The sequence below is a fragment of the Hyperoodon ampullatus genome (assembly GCF_949752795.1).
Source record: "Hyperoodon ampullatus genome assembly, chromosome: 8".
Lineage (NCBI taxonomy): Eukaryota > Metazoa > Chordata > Mammalia > Artiodactyla > Ziphiidae > Hyperoodon > Hyperoodon ampullatus.
In genome coordinates this window covers 17,019,002-17,039,613 of record NC_136921.1, presented here as the reverse complement: position 1 = coordinate 17,039,613, position 20,612 = coordinate 17,019,002, and positions in this window count along the sequence as shown.

The following is a 20,612-nucleotide window of genomic DNA, read 5'->3' as shown; positions in this document are numbered from 1 at the left end:
ATTAACTCACTTGTTTACTTATCCCCTGTCTCTCTTAAGGATGTATGTTTCATTGAGCAGTGACCTTGTCTTGCTCATCATCTCTGATCTCCACTGCCAAGAACAGGACCTGGCAGATGGTAAGTGCCCACTATATTAATATAAATATGAATAAGTGAGTGAAAAAATTGGAGCAAAACTTAGGTAAATCTCAGTTCTAGGACTGTGAAAAATCATTCGATTTCACAAGATGTATTTTAGAACTTAAATGTTCTTAATTTGCATAGGAAAAAGTACTTAATAGTGCCAATGCTACAAGTAATATCTTCTTTGTGTGTATAATTGTAACAACTTGCCTTTGACTGGCTTAAAAACATATTGCAAGTACATATTGTCTTTTTCTTGCCAGTGGGAAAATAAGGTCCAGATTGGCCCCTATTGTTCCAGCCAGGGCACATCAGAGACAAAACCAAAGTTGGAATTCAATGATTTGATTTCCAAACCCTGGATTTGCCTTCCTACAATTTTCTTCTGGTAGGAAATACTCAAAATAGATGATAATGAACAGATAGTCATACAATACCTCAGTGACTCTGTAATAAGGATAATTAATAAATTTGCTTTGAATTATGAATTATTTAAAAGTTTTGGTTTTTATTCTTATAAGCAAAATGAACATTCTCTTACCCTTTATTACAATATACGCAAATTAAAAAATCAAATCCCATTTTAACATTTTTTGTCAACTTACATTAACCAAATGACTTTCAATGACTGAAAGATAGTCAATGGTTCACTTTAATGTATAATTACCGGGCAGTTCATTGTTTACACAATTGCTATAAATCAAGACATTCCACTAATTGTGTGCTTGATAAGCAAACCACATTTGTCTAAGTTATATATAAAATATACTATTTCCCATCATTATATTATGCCATCTTAGTGATTTCAGGGAGAGCCAAATAATGAACTACTTCTCGTACATATAAAACCAACTCTGGGTGCTTATTCTACATGCTAGCAAGTTGGTCATTTTTCTTCATACCTCCTACAACCTTTCAATCACAGAGGTACCCAGTGACAAGCATTCTACCATTAGTTATAGGAAGGCTCTGGAATATTTATCTCATGCCAAGACAAAGGACCAAAAGGAGTTGTCATTTATATTGTCTTCACAAAAGTCAATACAAATCATTACATGTTTAGAAGTGTCAATCCCTTTGGAAGCCTAAGAAAACATATTTACTTTGTGTTGTGAGTCTTACCCCTTTACCTCCTTGATTGGACCTGATACTGAGAAAATGTTTTTCCACCATAAATACTCCTACATGCTTTTAGTTCTAGTCAATGTTTATATTCCATCTTGCCTTCAGGGGAGCATGTTTTTGGAGAAGGTCTGGGTTTTGCTCATTTTAGCATACCTCGTGGTCTGAGGCCATGGCTACGTGCAATTGATTTGACCATTTTGACTCCATGGAGTCTTTAACAAGTTTGCATAAAACAGTTTGCAATTGGACAATTTGTTTTCTTGCCAACAGTAATAATGTAAACACTTAAATCCATTATGCACCTGTGGATGTAGCTAATGGCTTCATCTACATCTACATCATGATTCTTGGACTCCATCATATATTTCCTCAAACAGTACATCAAATACTCTAGATTTCATAAAGTTAGTCCTGCTTAAATACTTATTGTAAACAGTGTAAAAAGAGTATCTTAACACTTAAGGAAAATCATTAATATTTAGCATAAATTTTTAAAATTATATATAGTTTTACAAAATAAGTTTGCATTATACGTAATCAAATATACTTCAACAACATTATCATCAACAAAAGCATGGCATTCTTGTATGTCTATATGATAACTTATTGAAGCATTCCTTCTTCTGACATTTAAATTGTTACCAAGTTTTCTGTTGTTTGTATTTTGCTTCCACAAACAATGCTGCAAAAATATTCTGACAGCTATATTTCAGCATATTTACAATTACTTACCATGCATTATTTTAAAATGAGTTATGGCACACATAGTCCAGTAATTTATCTGACCTAGAAGTAAAATTAGAGGTGTTATCATATTATAATCATGATCTTTTCAGAGATCAGGAATCTTAGCTAATAACAGTAACAGTAGCAATTAGTAGTATTATTGTTGTTACTATTTTCATTTTTTGAACACTCAGGTGCCAAATACTATGCTAAGCACTTTACAAACAAAACCTTACTTAATACTTATAATGCTTTTGTGAAGCAGGTATTACTATCTTATCAATAATTTCTGAAAAAAATTAGCAAAAACAACCTGAATATATCACAGGCTTTAAGTAAACCATTTTAGTATCAGAACACTGCTTTTATCTATTCAGTTGTTGGCATTACCTATATTGTACATAGCCATATATACACATTTTAAATTATGTAAAATTCAAATATATACTGGTCTCAACTTTCCACTCTTCCTTACGTTCACACCCTCTGTCACATAACTTTGTTGTACCCTTCTCCCTCTTTGCTATATGACTTGCTGAGGCCAATAGACTGAAGCTATTTCTAAGCCTAGATTTCAAGAGGCTTTATATGTTTCATTTGCCCTCTTGCACTTCTGTCAGAGCAATAAAAGATGCCTGAGTAGCCTGCTGAAGAATGAGAACTGTGACACAAAGCTGAGTCACCTCAGTGCTCCAACCATGGCCATCCTAGGTCAGACAGCTAGCCAACACCAGACGTATGAATAAGCCCAGCCAAGATTGGCAGTACCACCTAGACAATCCACAATTGATCCCGGAAGAGTAAGCAACATATATTGGTTACTATATGCTACTGGGAAGTTATGTGGTTGGTTGTTATGAAGCACTGTTATAATAGCTAACTGATACATTTACAAGAATAGAGATAATAATATAACACATCCCTGCATATCAATCACTCAGCTTCAACATTTAACAACAGATGGCCCATCTTGTTTCATATATACCCCCCACATTCATCCGGACTATTTTGAACCAAATGCCAGACATATACTTTCAGCCAAAATACTTCAGTCTGTATCTGAAAAAGATAAATATTCTTTTAAAAAAATATATAACTGGGCTTCCCTGGTGGCACAGTGGTTGAGAGTCCGCCTGCCGATGCAGGAGACCCGGATTCGTGCCCGGGTCCGGGAAGATCCCACATGCCACGGAGCAGCTGGGCCCGTGAGCCATGGTTGCTGAGCCTGCACATCCAGAGCCTGTGCTCCGCAATGGGAGAGGCCACAACAGTGAGAGGTCCGCGTACCGCAAAAAAAAAAAAAAAAAAAAAAAAATATATATATATATATATATATATATATATAACCAAATACCATATCACATCAAAAATAACAATCTATTAATTTAAGCAAATATCCAGTGATAATTACAATTTTTTTTTCTTACAACAGTTTTTATAGTTGCAGTGTTTGAATCAGGATCCACATCTTTAATCTGTTTGATATGTTTGTTAAATATGTTTTAATCTATAAGTTTCTCCAACTTTTTTCTTTGCAATTTATTTGTTAAAGAAACTAGGTCATGGGGACTTCCCTGGTGGTGCAGTGGTTAAGAATCCGCCTGCCAATGCAGGGGACACGGGTTTGAGCCCTGGTCTGGGAAGACCCCACATGCCGCGGAGCAACTAAGCCCGTGCGCCTAGAGCCCATGCTCTGCAACAAGAGAAGCCCCCCGCTCGCCGCAACTAGAGAAAGCCCACGGGAAGCAACGAAGACCCAACGCAGCGAAAACTAAAAAACTTTAAAAAATAATAATAATAAATAATAAATAAATAATTTTTTTAAAAAAAGAAACTAGGTCATATTGCTCTTTAAAATTCCCACACTCTGAATTTTGCTGGTCTCATCCCCTTGGTGTTGTTTACCATGTTCCCTGTCCTCTCTTATTTCCCATAGACTGGTAAATTTTTAATTGAAGCAGAGTTGCTTTACAATATTAGCTTCACATGAACAGCATAGTGATTCAGTATTTTTACAGATTATACTCCATTAAAAATTATTACAAGATAATGGCTATAATTCCCTGTGCTGTACCATATATCTTGTTGCTTATTATTTTATACGTACTAGTTTGTATCTCTTAATCCCATATCCCTAATTTGCTCCTCCCTCCTTCCCTCACCCTTTTAATAACCAGTAGTTTGTTTTCTATATCTGTGAATCTGTTTCTGTTTTGCATACACACCCATTTTTATTATTTTTTAGATTCCAGATATAAGTGATACCATACAGTATTTGTCTTTCTCTGTCTGGCTTATTTCACTAAGTGTAATATCTTCTTAGGTCCACCACATTGCTGCAAATGGCAGAAGTTTTTATGACTGAGTAATATTCCATTATATATATCACACCTTCTTTATTCATTTGTTTGTCGATGGGCATTTGGGTTGCCTCCACACCTTGGCTACAGTACATAGTGCTGCTATGTACATTGGGGTGCATGTATATTTTTAAATTAGTGTTTTCATTTTTTTCCAGATATATACCTAGGAGCAGAAATGTTGGATCATATGGTAGTTCTAATTTTAGTTTTTTGAGGAAACCCCATACTGTTTTCCACAGTGACTGCACCAATTTACATTCCCAATAACAGTGTACAAGGGTTCTCTTTTCTCCACATCCTCTCCAGCATTTGTTATTTGTAGACTTTTTGATGATAGCCATTCTGACAGGTGTGAGGTGATATCTCATTTTTGATTGACATTTCTCTAATAATTAGTGATGCTGAGCTATCTTTTCATGTTCCTGTTTGCCATATGTATGTGTTCTTTGGGAAAATGTCTATTCAGGTCCTCTGCCCATGGTTTTGATTGGGCTGTTTGCTTTTTTGATATTGAGCTCTATGAGCTGTTTATATGTTTTGGACATTAACCCCTTGTTGGTTATACCATTTGCAAATATTTTCTCCCATTTTGTAGGTTGTCTTTTTGTTCTGCTGATGGTTTCTTTTGCTGTGCAAAAACTTTTAAGTTTAATTACATTTTATTTGTTTATTTTGCTTTTATTTCTTTTGCCTTATGAGACAGATCCAAAAAAGTATTGCTACAATTTATGTCAAAGACTGTTCTGCTTATGTTCTCTTCTAGGAGTTTTATGATTTCAGGTCTTACATTTAGGTCTTTAATCCATCATCAACTTGATCCATCATCAGTTTGATCTAAGGACTCAGCTAGTTTCAAATTTTATTTTTAGGCAGTAATACTTCATAATTGGTTATAAATGTATTTTGTATCACAGGGGGAGCTCATCATATCTGGTTCTCTCTTTTTGAGGTGTTAATATTAAACAAGGGGTTCAGGTGTTGCCAATCTATCCAAACTTTTAAGAATTTCCATCATCATTTAATATAAGTCTCAACAGCTTTTAATAGTTATATAATCTATTATTTCATTCAGGGATGCCAAATGGTAATACTTTAAGTGCATTATCCCTTATGCATTTATTACCTGAAATTTCTCTGTGAAAAAGAACTTTCTCTCCATGACTATTTGGAGATTCTGAGGTACAGATTGCATAGATTTAATTCTTCCCCTTCACTGACCAGTTTTCAGAAGAGTAAATTGGTTCCTGAAAATCCTCTAAATATGACTAGTGAGTTTTAGTGCTTTTGAGAATTATAATTAACTCAGTGATGTTAGCTTATTTTGTGTATTTCAACCCATCAGAATAATTACACAGGCATTTTTTTAAATAAGAAATTTTTTAATAAACAATATACTTTAATTCTTCTATATCACCACTTCTAGTATAATTTGACTTCAACCAAGCCTATCTTTAAAGACTATCATAAGTAGGTCTACCAATTCTATTCTTCTATTTTTTTAAGCTGTGAAAGTATATTTATTCTATTTGTAAGGAAAATCATTCTGCTGTTAGTCAGTTTTCTGGATATTCATTGTGAGTAAAAATGTCTTCTCTTGGGGATATTTTTAAAAATTATCTATTCAGAGAACTTGTTAACTGACTTAATATTTATTGTGTGCTATATAATTCAGACATCATTCCTATGACATATCACACAAGGGAAGATTTTTTTCCCTTTATTTAGAAATCTATTTGGGCATTATTATTTTAAAGAAAGTGCTAGGGAGAAGATCAGAAATGTGTGTGTGTGTGTGTGTGTGTGTGAGTGAGTGATTGCACTGAGTAGACCTAATTGATTTACAAAAGAACTTTAGACACCTTTAAGATATTATGAACCCAAGGTCAAAGAATTCTAAAATTTTCTAAACGTGGTCCTGGCAAGGTGATGAAATTTAGTTTATAACTACTGGGAGTTTCCTGGCAAAACAGATGGCATAAGCTACTTTTTGCACCACACTTCTATCAGGAAAAAAAAATATGGCAAATAGAAACTGGCTCTTTATTTTTTCCTTTATTTATTTTTAATTGAAGTATAGTTGATTTATAATGTTGTGTTAGTTTGAGGTGTATAGCAAAGTGATTCATTTATATATGATTATATATGTCTATTCTTTTTCACATTCTTTTCCACTATAGGTATTACTAGATATCGAATATAGTTCCCTATGTTATACAGTAGGTCCTTGTTGTTTATCTATTTTATATATAGTAGTGTGTGTATGTTAATCACAAACTCCTAATTTATCCCTCCCCCCTTTCCCTTTTGGTAACCATAAGTTTTTCTTCTATGTCTGTGATTTTATTTCTGTTTTGTAAATAAGTTCATTTGTATCATTTTTTTAGATTCCACATATAAGCAATATCATATAATATTTGTCTTTGCTGGACTTACTTAGTATGATAATCTCTAGGTCCACACATGTTGCTCCAAATGGCATTATTTTGTTTTTTTCTTTATGGCTGAGAAATATTCCATTGTATATATACCACATCTTCTTTTCTTCTTTATCCATTCATCTGTTGATGGACATTTAGGTTGCTTCCATGTCTTGGCTATTGTTTGGCTCTTTAAAACGCAGCTTACTACCCTCTCCCACCCTACTTCCACCACCTTAATACTTTCTGTCCCTATACCAAAATACTCTCATAATGTGTCTAGCTTCATTTTTAATCCTTCACATTTCTTATTTCATAGGAACATTTAGCTAACAGGATTAATTTTTACCAAATCCTTCACCAATGTGCCATTCTGACTTCATGAATGATCATGACATGAAGAGAATTTTGTTTCCTCTCTGACAAAGTGTAGTTTATTTAACTGTATACTAAACCTGTAGTGAGACTGAAATGATTAAATTTTCTTTTTGGTATGATAGGGGGACATTTACATAAGCAATACATATTTATTGTAGAAAGATTGGAAAATACTAAATAAAGAGCACACAGAATAAAATAAAAAGCATACCACTCTGAGTTACTACTCTTATCATGTTGGGGTTTTCTTTCCTGGTGTTTTTCTAATGTAATAGCAGTTTTTGATAATCTACCTTAATTAATTATTAACACTAGATGAGAAACAGAATTTGAAGCTCTGTTAGTAGTCAGTGATACTTCGTCCTTTAAAAATAATTGCAAAACAAACAAAAAAACAAACAAAAATAATTGCAAGGCTGTCTTATGATTAAACCTAAAATGTGTTGTATTGATAAAGAGGGAAGATCTGGGGATGTAGGTGGAAATTTCAGAAGGTGAAGTTTGGCTTCAACTTAAGTGAACTTGGTTTTCTAACATTTTAAGATCACAGATAACTGGTATGCTCTGCCCACTTGTACTGATTTGTGAAAGAAAACTGTTAAATTTAAAGCAAGCAGACAGCCATCAGATTGCTAGCTTAAAATTGACCGTGGTGGGAGTATTTACATTATGGAAATTGGTGAATGCTGTAACCCAGGGGTCCCCACTCCGTCTCCAGCATAACATCTGCTACAGAGCATAAGAAGGTAATGTACATGACTGAATCAGACCAGGTATCTAAGAAGAGGGAGTGGTCCAGACTGTGGCAAACTGGAGAGCCCTGCACGTGTTTCCATGTAGGAAAGGGGATCCAGTGTTTATCAATCTCACAATTTTGTGGGGAAATCCAGAAATATGGATTTTTTTAAATTGTTAAATGCTCTGAATTTTAAAACACCCTTAGAGGCGGGGGGAAAGATGATTGTAGGCTAAATGCAAGCTGTGGGATACCAGTTTTCAAATCTTGCTGACAAATTGTGAATTCCTTTTATCTGGCTATGTTCAAGCATAGTATGAGTGTTCTCTTGTCAGGCATGGTGTAGAGAGGATTCTTGCTTTGAATAGGAGATTGACAGGATTATCTGCCCATTTGGAAGGGCGTTCCCAAATCAAAAGCCCCACGACTTTATGACTCTACAATTCTCTTCTCTGAAATGGCTTTTGTTTTGTGGGAGCGCCAATCATTACAAGCATGTGATATTTAACTGTGCTTGTGTCAGAAGCTGCTTATCTCTTGCAACAAGGGATATGGAGATTCTGGGAGGTTTGGAGACTTCTGATTTTATAGAATCTTGGAATGTCAGGGCTGGTAGAGCCTTGATAAATCAACCAGCCTAAGGGTTATTAACCCAGAAGCCATGACTAAGACTGAACGGTGGTTGTGAATCCCTTGAAATTTTCTAAGAAAAATGTCCAGAGATTTTACCTGTTATTCAAGTATCCATGATCCCCAAATGGGTAAGAGCCACCAATATATCAGGCTTCTCCAGTCATTCAACAAATATTTATTGAGTACTAGATATACATGCAGGTCTATGAAAAAAAAATTAGCAAGCAAGCAAAATAGGCACCATTATCTCATTTTAAAGTACAGAAGAGAAGATGCACAATTAAACAAGCAATTATAATAAATCATGGTTATCCTGTAGCAAAAGAAGTACATAAACTGGGTAACTATCCTTGCCTGGGAGGAGGGGGATGAGGTGTTGTCAGACTGGAGGATTGGAAGAAGTAACATTTAACTTAATATCTGGAGGGTGAGTAGTAATTGGCTGATTGAAGAGGTGATTATCCCCCCAAATAGTTAAGAACCACAGGATATATATAGCACTTTCACTTAACATAGGAAGAAATTGAGACCTAGCAAATCTTTCTTAAGTGGCCAGAATAGAGCAGATAGTAAAAAAATTCAATATACAAATACAAATGAGTAAACAAATAATGAAATCAGAGGTCCCTCTCTTGTGGAACACTGACAATGCTCATTTTCTTCTCACCTGGGCTTATCCACCTATGTTGGTGGTTGGGAATGAAATGTCTCAACATCACGAGGGGAATCAATCAACCCAATGAAACCAGTTTTTCCACAGCTTGTGGCTTTGGCTGACCTGGACTAATGCTCTCCCTGTTGGAATTGTTCCTGTCCCTACATGCAGGCTTACTCTTAACCCATCATGAGTTTAGGCAAGGGGTATAGAACTTAGTCACCCCTACCTTTAACGTCCCAAATCCTTTCCCTGTGTAACTAAGCAAGACCCGACGGGGCTTTCCCAGCACAGACGCCTTCATGTCCTCCACCTGCCTTTGTCTGTAGAAAAGATTTCATCTCCCGGGCCACCCCTGAGTCCCAAAAGGCTGGCTCGAGTTAATGTGGAACCTAAAATATGATACAAATTAACTTATCTACAAAACAGAAGCAGACTCAGAGACATAGAGGACAGACTTGTGGTTGCCAAGGGGGTGGGAGGTGAGGGAGGGATGGACTGGGAATTTGGGATTAGCAGATGCAAACTATTATATATAGAATGATAAACAGCAAGATTCTACTGTCTAGCACAGGGGACTCTATTCAATATCCTGTGATAAATCATAATGGAAAAGAATATGAAAAAGAATATATATATATGTATAACTGAATCATATTGCTGTACAGCAGAAATTAACGCAAGCTTGTAAATCAAGTATTCTTCAATAAAATGAATTTTTAAAAAAGAGTTAATGATTAAGAAATATGAAGATGTAGGAACAAAGAATAGCTCTTGGGCTTGGAAACTGGCGACGTTTTAGACAATAAATCAGACACATAGCAGAGTCATCAAACTCCCAGTTCCCTGAGATGTAGATAAAGGTCTGACACACAGTCCTAAGTTGTTTTTGCAGGAAGCCGGCCCCCTACCAGTTGAAAGCTGCTGACCACAAGCATGCAGACCGTAGTTTTGTCTGTTTTCAACCCTTATGGTTGAAGCCATAAGACTGGTGATGCTCGAAACTTCACCTTAATGCCAACCAATCCAAGAACTGTGCACGAGCTTATCAGGCCCCCTTCAGCCCCCGCCCTCACACTGCCTTTAAAACCTTGTCTCCCAACTGGTAACTTGGAGAAGGTCTTAGGACATTAGTCCACCATCTTTCCAGTTTGCTGGCCTCTGGATTAAAGAAACTTTTCCTTTTCCAGCAACACTTGTCTCTCAAGTATTGGCCTTTCCAGCAGCGAGCAGCCAAGCTTGGGTTCAGTACTGGTCTTGTCCAGTTATACCTGAGGATTTGATACTCAGAAACATTATTTGTATAACCTGCAATTCTAAAGGACTTTTGGAGTGAGCACTGCTCATTCTTCATGACATATTTTCCAGATCGGGTCTTTTTCAGCCTTGCTTTTAAAAAATACAGTCATTGAAATATTCAGTCTCTATTCCTTTTCTTCTTCCTCATGACACATACTATATGTTACCCCCAAACCTTTGCAGTAGTCACTCTTCAGGAAATGAATTTTAATAATAATTGTAGCTGTATGTTAAATAAAATTTTTCTGTTATCTTTTAGATTATTGGGTACTGAGTCCAGAGATTCTAAAGAAATGTTTTACTCACCTTCCCCCAAGTCTAGGTAAAAGTTGGCTAAATGCCTAATTTGGATCCTCATGTAACTTATCCCAACTGGGACTATTTTCAAAATGAAAGGGGAGGGGGGAGGGACTATGAATAATTACACTGGTCAAGAAGTGTAAACCAGAATACACAACCACTTTACCCTTAACTCGAGTCAAAATGAGACATGTATGTCATCTTAGTATTGTTATAAAAATAAAAGGAGAGTTAAAAGGTAAATATTTCTTAACATTAATATGAAAAAAGGTTTTTGTTGTTTTTTTTTTTTTTTTTTGCGGTATGCAGGCCTCTCACTGCTGTGGCCTCTCTCGTCGCGGAGCACAGGCTCCGGACGCGCAGGCTCAGCGGTCATGGCTCACGGGCCCAGCCACTCCGCGGCATGTGGGATCTTCCCGGACCGGGGCACAAGCCTGTATCCCCTGCATCGGCAGGCGGACTCTCAACCACTGCGCCACCAGGGAAGCCCTGAAAAAAGTTTTGAGCTTGCAGATCCCTGAAAGAATCTCAGGGACCCTAGGGAGTCCCCAGACCATGCTTGAAAAGATCATAATAGTTGTTCTAATTTAATCCTCAAAAATATTCTGAAAAGTGAATAATATTATTATTTCTCTTTCACAGGTGAAGAGAGTAATGCTCAGGGTGGTCAGGGAAGTTGCCACAAGTTGCTACAGTTAGTATGTGGAAGAGTCAGGATTTGAGACCAAATTCAAACCCTTAACCATGATGCTAAATTGCCTTTGTTGTAGCCTGTGCCTATCTCCAAGTCCTGTTTTTTGTTGTTGTTGTTTTTAACATCTTTATTGGCGTATAATTGCTTTACAATGGTGTGTTAGTTTCTGCTTTATAACAAAGTGAATCAGCTATACATATACATATATCCCCATATTCCCTCCTTCTTGCGTCTCCCTCCCACCTTCCCTATCCTGTTACACTGACCACATTGATGTCAGTGATTGCCTTTGTCTTACCCACTTAACTCTTTATTATCTGTCTGCCTACTTATCTATCTCTGTACTTTGGAGTGACCATTCATAATTCATCTTTGTATCTCTTTTCCTGACAGTTTCTGGTAATATAAGTTGAGTGAATGAAGGAGTAAAAGCATGTTTTTTTTTTTTTTTTTACATTCACACAGGTAACATTTAGACTGAAAAATAACTTCTTCAGTGGTAACTTCAACCTCTATGACTGGTCCAACTGTGTGACACATGATTCCTTGTCTTAAAGTTGGGAGTAGATTTAGGTAGGGTGGCCTTTGCAATAGATCCTAGAGTAAGTGGTGTTGGAAATGCAGTCAAAGAAAGCAGAGATCTAAGTCAGTTTCAATACTCTGCCTATGACTTAGAAATATACCACTTTGTTTGAAGTCACATTCTTAGCAAAATATCATTCAGTTTCCCAGTATTAAGTTCTTGTCAGATGGCTCCAAATTTTATGTCATCATATGCTTAGAAGGTCTGTTCCCAGCCTTTCAGTTCAACCCCATAAATATCCATGGGTCCTTTGTGCATTCAGTTGTGAACATCAATTATTTAATAGACCTGGAACATGAGAAGTAGGAAAGAAAATCCTTCAGCTCATATATCTGACAATATTTCATTATGGTCCACCTCATTCAAATGCCAGTGTTAGGGAACAAACACTTGGTTTATACTTTATGGTGAGTTGATTGCTGAAAGTGATACTTTGTACATCACCACAAATGTGGCGGTCTGATGTGCCCCACAAGGTGAAACGTGGGACCCTATGGGTTGGAGTTGTTTTTTTTTTTTTTTTTTTTTTTGTGGTACGCGGGCCTCTCACTGTTGTGGGGTCTCCCATTGCAGAGCACAGGCTCCAGATGCGCAGGCTCAGCGGCCATGGCTCACGGGCCCAGCCACTCTGAGGCATGTGGGGCCCTCCTGGACTGGGGCACAAACCTGTGTCCCCTGCATCGGCAAACGTACTCTCAACCACTGCGCCACCAGGGAAGCCCTGGGCTGGAGTTTTAACCACATTTTAGCCAGGCCATTGTTTTACCTTGGTACTCTCACATTCTGTAGAAGAACATGTGAGTGTGTAAAACAGGGTAATGAAGAGAAAAGAAGAGGAAAGGGAATATTTCTGTGATTACTTTAAATCAAGTAAGACTTACTAAAAAAATTATTTTTCCAGATTATTCTCAAAGAATTCTCTGATTCCTCTCCCGTCAGATTCTTATCCTCATTGCCAGCACCCTGAGTCTTTTTTACTCACATAAAACCTGCAGGTATTCCAGGGTCAGCGGGAGTTTTGTTGTCCTTAATCTCATCCTTCTGACAAGGAAGGAACCCAAAGGAACCAGGATCAAAGGTGAATAAACCTTGGGTAGACGAAGATGGATCAGCCAACCTCAGAGGATCTAACAGGTCCAAAATCTGCCATACCTTAGTCATGACAATCTTTCCAGCCCATACACTCTCATATGATCCCAGGACAGAATAGAAGGCATCAAGTCAAATGTCCCTCCCTTTCCTGGAGAACATGCCTCTTTGTTGGAGCAATTGCCTCACAACACCTAAAGCCAGATGACTTAGTTTCGTTTGCATAACCTCCATTACCTGCTGCTCTACAGAGTACAAAACTATGAGCACAGTCCATTCAACGTAAGCGGAAACATCCTTTAACCAGAGACGAAATAGAAGTGCCTCCAGAAGATTGATCACCTAGGAAAAATGCAATTCATAAAAAAAAAAAAGATACCATACCTCATGCAGAAGTATGGTAAACAGAAACAATTAACTAGAAATAAATGACTGGGGGGCTTCCCTGGTGGCGCAGTGGTTGAGAGTCCGCCTGCCGATGCAGGGGACACGGGTTCATGCCCCGGTCTGGGAGGGTCCCACATGCCGCAGAGCGGCTGGGCCCGTGAGCCATGGCCGCTGAGCCTGCACATCCAGAGCCTGTGCTCCGCAACGGGAGAGGCCACGACAGTGAGAGGCCCGCGTACCAAAAACAAACAAATAAAAAAGAAATAAATGACTGGGAAAAGCATTATCTGATATGAAAGTGCTATTAAATGCTAAATATTAATAAGAAAAAATTAGGTAAATGATTTCTATTTTATTATAGTAATTCACATTTAAATAACCCAAGGAGAGAGAAAAACGAGAGGATGTTTTTCTAGGAAATGGTCATTTCACAAAAATGCAAATTATTTATATTTTTACCTTCTCCTGTGATAGGAGACATACAGTCATATCTTGTATAACAGTTTGCTCTGAGCAATGTGTTTTGGAACAGAGACTGTAAGTGATGAGTAATATGACCTTTTATACCCTATTATCTGCCTCATTTAAAGTTCAACAGATGTATTACCACAATTAAATATTTCCAGCTAAAATACCAATTCTGGGGAAAATTACCATATTCATTATGAAACCTTCCTTCCCACTTTCTAATTTCTATTGTCTGGAAAGGTCTGAGCATCTGTGTTTCTGGTGTGACCCAGAGTTTTGAGCCATTGGACCCACTCCCTCCAGCAGGTGGGATTTCAATAGAGCATTCATGGCCAACATGCACACCCAGACACCGCCCACACACACACACACACACACACACACACCCTGCCTTAGGATGATTTTCCTACGCTGCCATTTGAACCTCACCACTCACATGGGACTTAATGCTTATCACTACCCCTCTAACCATGACCTTGGTGCTGTGTTGCCTCACTGAGTCAATCAAGATGCTGAAGTATAATCAACAAAATGATTCTGACTGATTGTAGTTGAAAAAAATAATATTCAATGTATATTGACCAGCTCACAGAATCTCTGAGACGTCTGAAGGTCTGGAGATTATGTAGTGAAGTCTAATGTCTAAGATCACAGTGCAAAACTAGTCTGATGAAGACAGTTCTGCTGCTCCCATCAGTGGCAGGTGCCACTGCTTGTACTAGCAAATGCCACTGGCACTGAACAAAGGATGCATCTGTTACAAGTCTATATGCTTGAGCCTATGCAAATTTCCATCACTGCCCCCAAAACCATGTCACATCACTTTTTCAGGAAGCATCAGTGTGGCTGGGCAAAGAGGCTTCTGACAATCATAAAATGGGACATTTTGTCCACTTAATTTTTGGATTTCGCCAAGGTTCATATGGCTACACCCTCTAGTAAATGCCCGAACTACCAACAGAAGCAAGCAACACTGAGTCCCAGTGTGGTACTATTCTTTGAAGAGGGACATTTGGATAGGATAAGGGCACAAGGAACTAAACTAGTTTCTGGTCCTTTTTTCCCCCAGTTTTATTTTCTCTGTTTCTCTTTTTCTTTATTCAATTTCCTTTTTTTTTTCTTATACCAATTAATCATAGTTCTGCTCTTAAGTAATGGTGGCCTTCAGCTTCTATAATTTAATCAAGACAGCAAACCTACCAGTTCTTTCATTATGATTTCATTTCAAGACATATTCCCACCATTACAGCTCTTCTGCTGGAGTGATACTAATGAATCATAGTGTTGGAACCTTGTTTCTTCTTGGCAGAGTTTGAGTTCGAAGGTGATAAACCTCTGCATTTTATTACCCCAATCCCCATGGCAGCAGCAAAACCTTGGAAGTACTGGTTAAGAGAGATTTATGGATTTCCTGAATGAATGCATCTGGTTTCCTAGGAGGGCTTTTTTCTCTAGATCAATTTGAAAGTATCAACATATAACTCATACATACATACAATTGATGAACCAAGGAAACAGGTAACAAGAGAAAATAAATAGATAAGCCCAAATCAATTGTATTAGTTAGGACTTTTTAGTTGCAAGTAACAGAAACCCAACTCAAAACAACTTAAGCAAAAATTGGAGTTTGTTGATTTACATGAACTGGGAAGAACATGGATGAACAGGCATGTCTGAACACAAGGACTCAGATGATATTACCAGGTTGTCCTCTGTCTCAGGGGTTTGCTGCTTGTTGTGGCTGGTCTCAGGATTTCCTACATGTGATGTGGATATTGAGGGAAGCGTGGCCACAGGTAGCCTTAGGCTTACATTACCCCAGGTTAGCTACTCCAGAGGAAAAGGGGAAGCCTTAATTTTCCCAGGATCTGTCCAGAAAATCTCAGGGAAGGACTGATTACTTTGGACTAGGTCACATGCTCATGCCTGGGCTTATCACTATGGTCAGGGGAGATGGTCATTTTGACTGGCCAAGCCTGTATGATATTCCTATATCTGTGATCAAGGAATGGCAGCAGATAATTGGACGTCTCACTCAAACTACTTATGGAGGGAAAGCATGTTTCTTCCAAAAGAAGCAGGATTCAATTCCAGAAGATAGGGAGTAATACATACTGACAAAATGAAAAATGAGATGTCTGTGTGTTAGTAAAATTTTAACCACCATCCTCCCCACCCTGCAAAAGAAGCCCTGACATGCAGCATTTACCAATTTCTGTTGAGTAAATACTGCTACCACGGCCAGTTTCAAGCTACCCATGTGATCTCACTTGATGCGGATTTGGGAAGACAATCACAGCAGCATACCATTTTCGTTTTTCCCCATACAGACACAACAGAGGTAAAGCACCTCAAGAGCCTAGATCATAAGACAATGCAGTAAAGTAACTGGAAGTAACAAGTTTGAGTACTTTTTACCTTTGTTTTTTATATAGTCTATTTAATTGCAAGTTTATATAATTTAATTTTATTAATTAGGTTTGCTGTGTCCAACAACTGGTTCACAAATTTCCTGAAAATTTAAGTGGTCATACAAGCTGGCTCCAGCACGCCACATGGTATTAAAACAAAACTGATCAAACTATGGTGTCAAACTAATCAAAATTACCAGACACACACACACACACACACACACACACACAGAGGGAAGCAGCCACAGAGGGAGGAAGGAGCTGACACCTCTTCTACATGAGTTCAGGTGACTGCAGTCTCAGGATACATGACGGCTCCTGGTTCCTGCTCATGCCCACCCTGGAAGGGTCTGGATCGGCAACCTCATCTCGGCCCACTTTTGACCCCATGGTACTGGGAGAGCAGGTAAATATCATAGAGTCACGTGTTGAAGGGAGGAGAGGTCATGGCTACAAAAAAAATCATCTACCTCTACTTCCTTTCCTGCATCAAATGACACTCAGCCCCAAATTCACTCAGTTATGTGGTCTATAATATTATATTTAATTTCTGTTAATACACGTAACAAATACTCCACTCCAAGATAATCCTAAAGCTTCTTCCTTCCTTCTTTCCTTTCTTCCCTCTTTCTTGCCTTCCTTCCAGGATTATAGATAGCCTACTATGTGTCTAGCACCTTTTCAGAAATGGAGTCAAACTGTGGTGTGTAAATAAAAATACCACCATAACAGACCAGAGAAACATATGCACATATAGGTCTCATACAATACATCTGAAAATGTTGCTGTTATTATCAATATTATGTGTCCTATAATTCTCACCTTCTGTAGGATGTGTATTTCTTATTGCACAGATGGCTTATCTTGAATTGTCTATAAACTTCCTTAAAGCAAGAAGAGTTGGTTTCCTATTTTGGATGGTATGGCCTGAATTTTTAAATCCCTTCCCCAGAAATTATTACACACTGGCAAAGATATCTGGTCACTTACCTGGTAAATATAGGACTCCCAACAATGTCCACTCTGACGCATGGCCACATAAGCCAGATTTGCCAAAATAGGTCTTGCAAAGCCAGGTGGCACCTGCTGAGCTGCTTGAATCCTCCCACATCCTTTATGCTCTAACTTCCTCAACTTCTTCCGATTTACACCAAAGTCACTTTTTTTCTCTGGCCTCACAGCTGCCTAAATCTATGCTTCCTTGCTTCATTTGTTCATAAATAAGCGCAGTGAGATTTTTTTTTTTTTTGATTCTTTTACATAATGTTCTCAAATGCTTTTCCAACCTCAAGCTTATTCCAATTTCTGTAGTGATTTTCCTGCCATGAATTCCCATTTCTGAGTTCTGGATAGACCACTGGAGACACAGTGGATCCTCAGTTCCAGCTGAAGCACTTGAGCCCAAAATGTACCAATAAAGATTAAAGGCAAGTTCTGATTTTCTGTGTGTTTCTTTTCTAAGAATCTAAAAGTAAAGCAAAGGAATTGTAAAGCTATCTCAAAAATTTTCTCCCCAAAGAGGAGCATTTCTAGACCTAGTGTAGTTAAACAATTTGTTATCTCAAGAGCTGGTTAAGAATTCCCATTTTTGCCAGGAAATCAGGACAGCGAAAATGCCTGAACCTCTCAAGATCTAGACCCCAAGCCTTAAACGGCCCCAGGTCTCCACAATGGGAGAGATCCGGGGCCTGACTGCTGTCCCAAGACAAAAATTATACCTTCATACGTGGATACAAAATTTTTTGTATGCTTTTTTCATGCTCATCTTCACAAAAGGGAAGGGTAGAAATAGAGGGAGACATGTTTGATTGGGTAAGACAGGATGGCACATTTGTTATCAAGGAATAAAGGATATCACAATGAACCTACAAGGCCCATCATGCAATCAATAGATCTTTACTTTTTCTTCCCTTCATATTTTCAGTTTATAATAGCGATAAATACATTGATGCATGAAATTTACTGGAGTATAATGATCAGACCAGAAGCTGAGCTGTGCAACCTCATCCCTTCCCCACTCTCATCAACTCAGATAATGCCGTGAGCGTGGTTATTAGTCCCCAAATGACATTTAATTATAGTTCTAAATGGAGGTCTCATGGTTATTCTTCTAAATCGAGGTATGCTCAGTGAGGTCTTTGTAAAATGATTCAAAATCCATTAAGCAGTCGAAGAACACTGTATCTGTGCTTTGGGTTTATCTCTATGGGTAATGGAAACTGCTTGGTTTATATTTCTTTTTCCTAAACCTTTTCCTTCAAACTTATGAAATAACTGAACTATGTCCTTCATTGCCGAACCCAAACTGCATCAGGAAAACATCATCTGCTAAAAGGTATTTTCTACAGAGATAGTCAAGTGTACACATAGCATATGCACAATGAAATGTTTGTTCTGCATCCTGTTTTGGATTCTAATAAGACACAAGAGTGAAGAGTCTGACATATGGTTATGAAGCTCATCAAAAAATTTTTTGGATGCTACATATTTATTATTGCTCATCATATTATCTATTACTTTCTTTTCTATTTTTCATTTTCTCATGAATTCTTTTTAATAACTACTTCTTAAGGGTCATAGTGAGTTTTCACTTTTTTTCTAATAAATTGTTTTTATGCAATTATTTTGTATAATTCACATTTTTGTGCTCTTTTACTTTTTTAATTTTTTTAAAATTAAGTTTTATTGGAGTATGGTTGTTTTACAATGTTGTGTTAGCCTCCACTGCACAACAAAATGAATCAGCCATACACATTCAGATATCCCCTCCCTTTTGGACTTCCCTCCCATTTAGGTTACCACAGTGCATTAGGTAGAGTTCCCTGTGCTATACAGTATGTTCTCATCAGTTGTCTCTTTTATACATAGTATCAATAATGTATATGTTTCAGTCCCAGTCTCCCAATTCCTCCCACCCCACTTGTGCTCTTTTAAATGAAAGTTTGTAATATAAAAATTGACCACCAGGGTCTTGTTTTTCATTTCACTTGTCAGCTTTAGAAACACCAAATTACTTATACATAATGATACATTTTTAATGTCTTTTTCCTCTATAAGCTCCATGAAAAAAAAAGGAAGTTATCTTTTTACCAATGACTCCCTACCATTTCACATGGGTTTGGCACTTAGTAGCCACTCAAATACTTGCTGAATGACATTTGACTGAATGCATACAGATTTGATATTTTGTAACTATGTTGACCTGCTATATATTTATTTATGGTGCCAAACCAGTCAGGATAATCAGTGCCAGTTTTTAAGTCATTTCTTCTATATATATTTTATCTGTTCTATTAAAGATGGATTTTAAGATAAATGAAGTCTAATGTAGAAAATAAAATGATTCTACCTAAAATATTGTGAAATAAAACGAATGTCTGGTTCCTTGGTGGCGAACTTACACTTCAAAGAATGAGCCTTCACATTAATTAAGAAAATTTTGTACCTGCGGGCTCCCTTTTTTCTGACTCTTTATAAAACATTCAAATGATCTTTTTCACCCCTTACTCTGATGATGGGCCAGTCTCAGTTTTCTGAACCTGTGAAATTGGGCTAATAGTCATATCTCTTCCACAAGGTTGTTGGAAAGACAAAGTGAAATCAGAGACCTTGTCCTTTTCACCTGGGCCAGGCACATAGTATGGATTCCCCACAGAGCAGCTATTATTTTGCTTCTCTCTCTCCTACTCCTTGCTCTGCAGCACTCGCTTCCTGACCTGGCTTGATCAACACTCGTGGCAGACAATGCTGTCCCGGGGGCTGATGAAAGGGCTTCCCTCTATCTCTGGTTGGAGATAAGAACAGCAGATGATCTGCAGTAAAACAGAAACCTAATGATCTCAAGTCAAAAGAGGAAGGTTTCCTTTTACCGGCAGCAATACCTGGGCAATTTCATGCACGTTGAAAGTGTGCAGCTTCTAATGGAATCTCCAAGTAGCTATTTCTTCCCTACTGTTATAAAAGAACATGAAGGCCTAATTAGCCCAGGAAATTCAGTACTATTGCAATGACGCAGTTAGCTCTTTTTGCTCCGGCCTCTGTCTCTGCCATCACACAGACATGATTCGAGTAGCATCCACCCAGAGAGACTGCAAGATCTAGCTTCCCACTTTGACAGCTTTGCTGACAGTTTACAAAGCCAAGCAGCCCAGAGGAGCAAAATTGAAGAGATTATTTGAAATCTGCTTCTGTGATTAGTAGAGACTTCACAGGAGGAAGGGCAT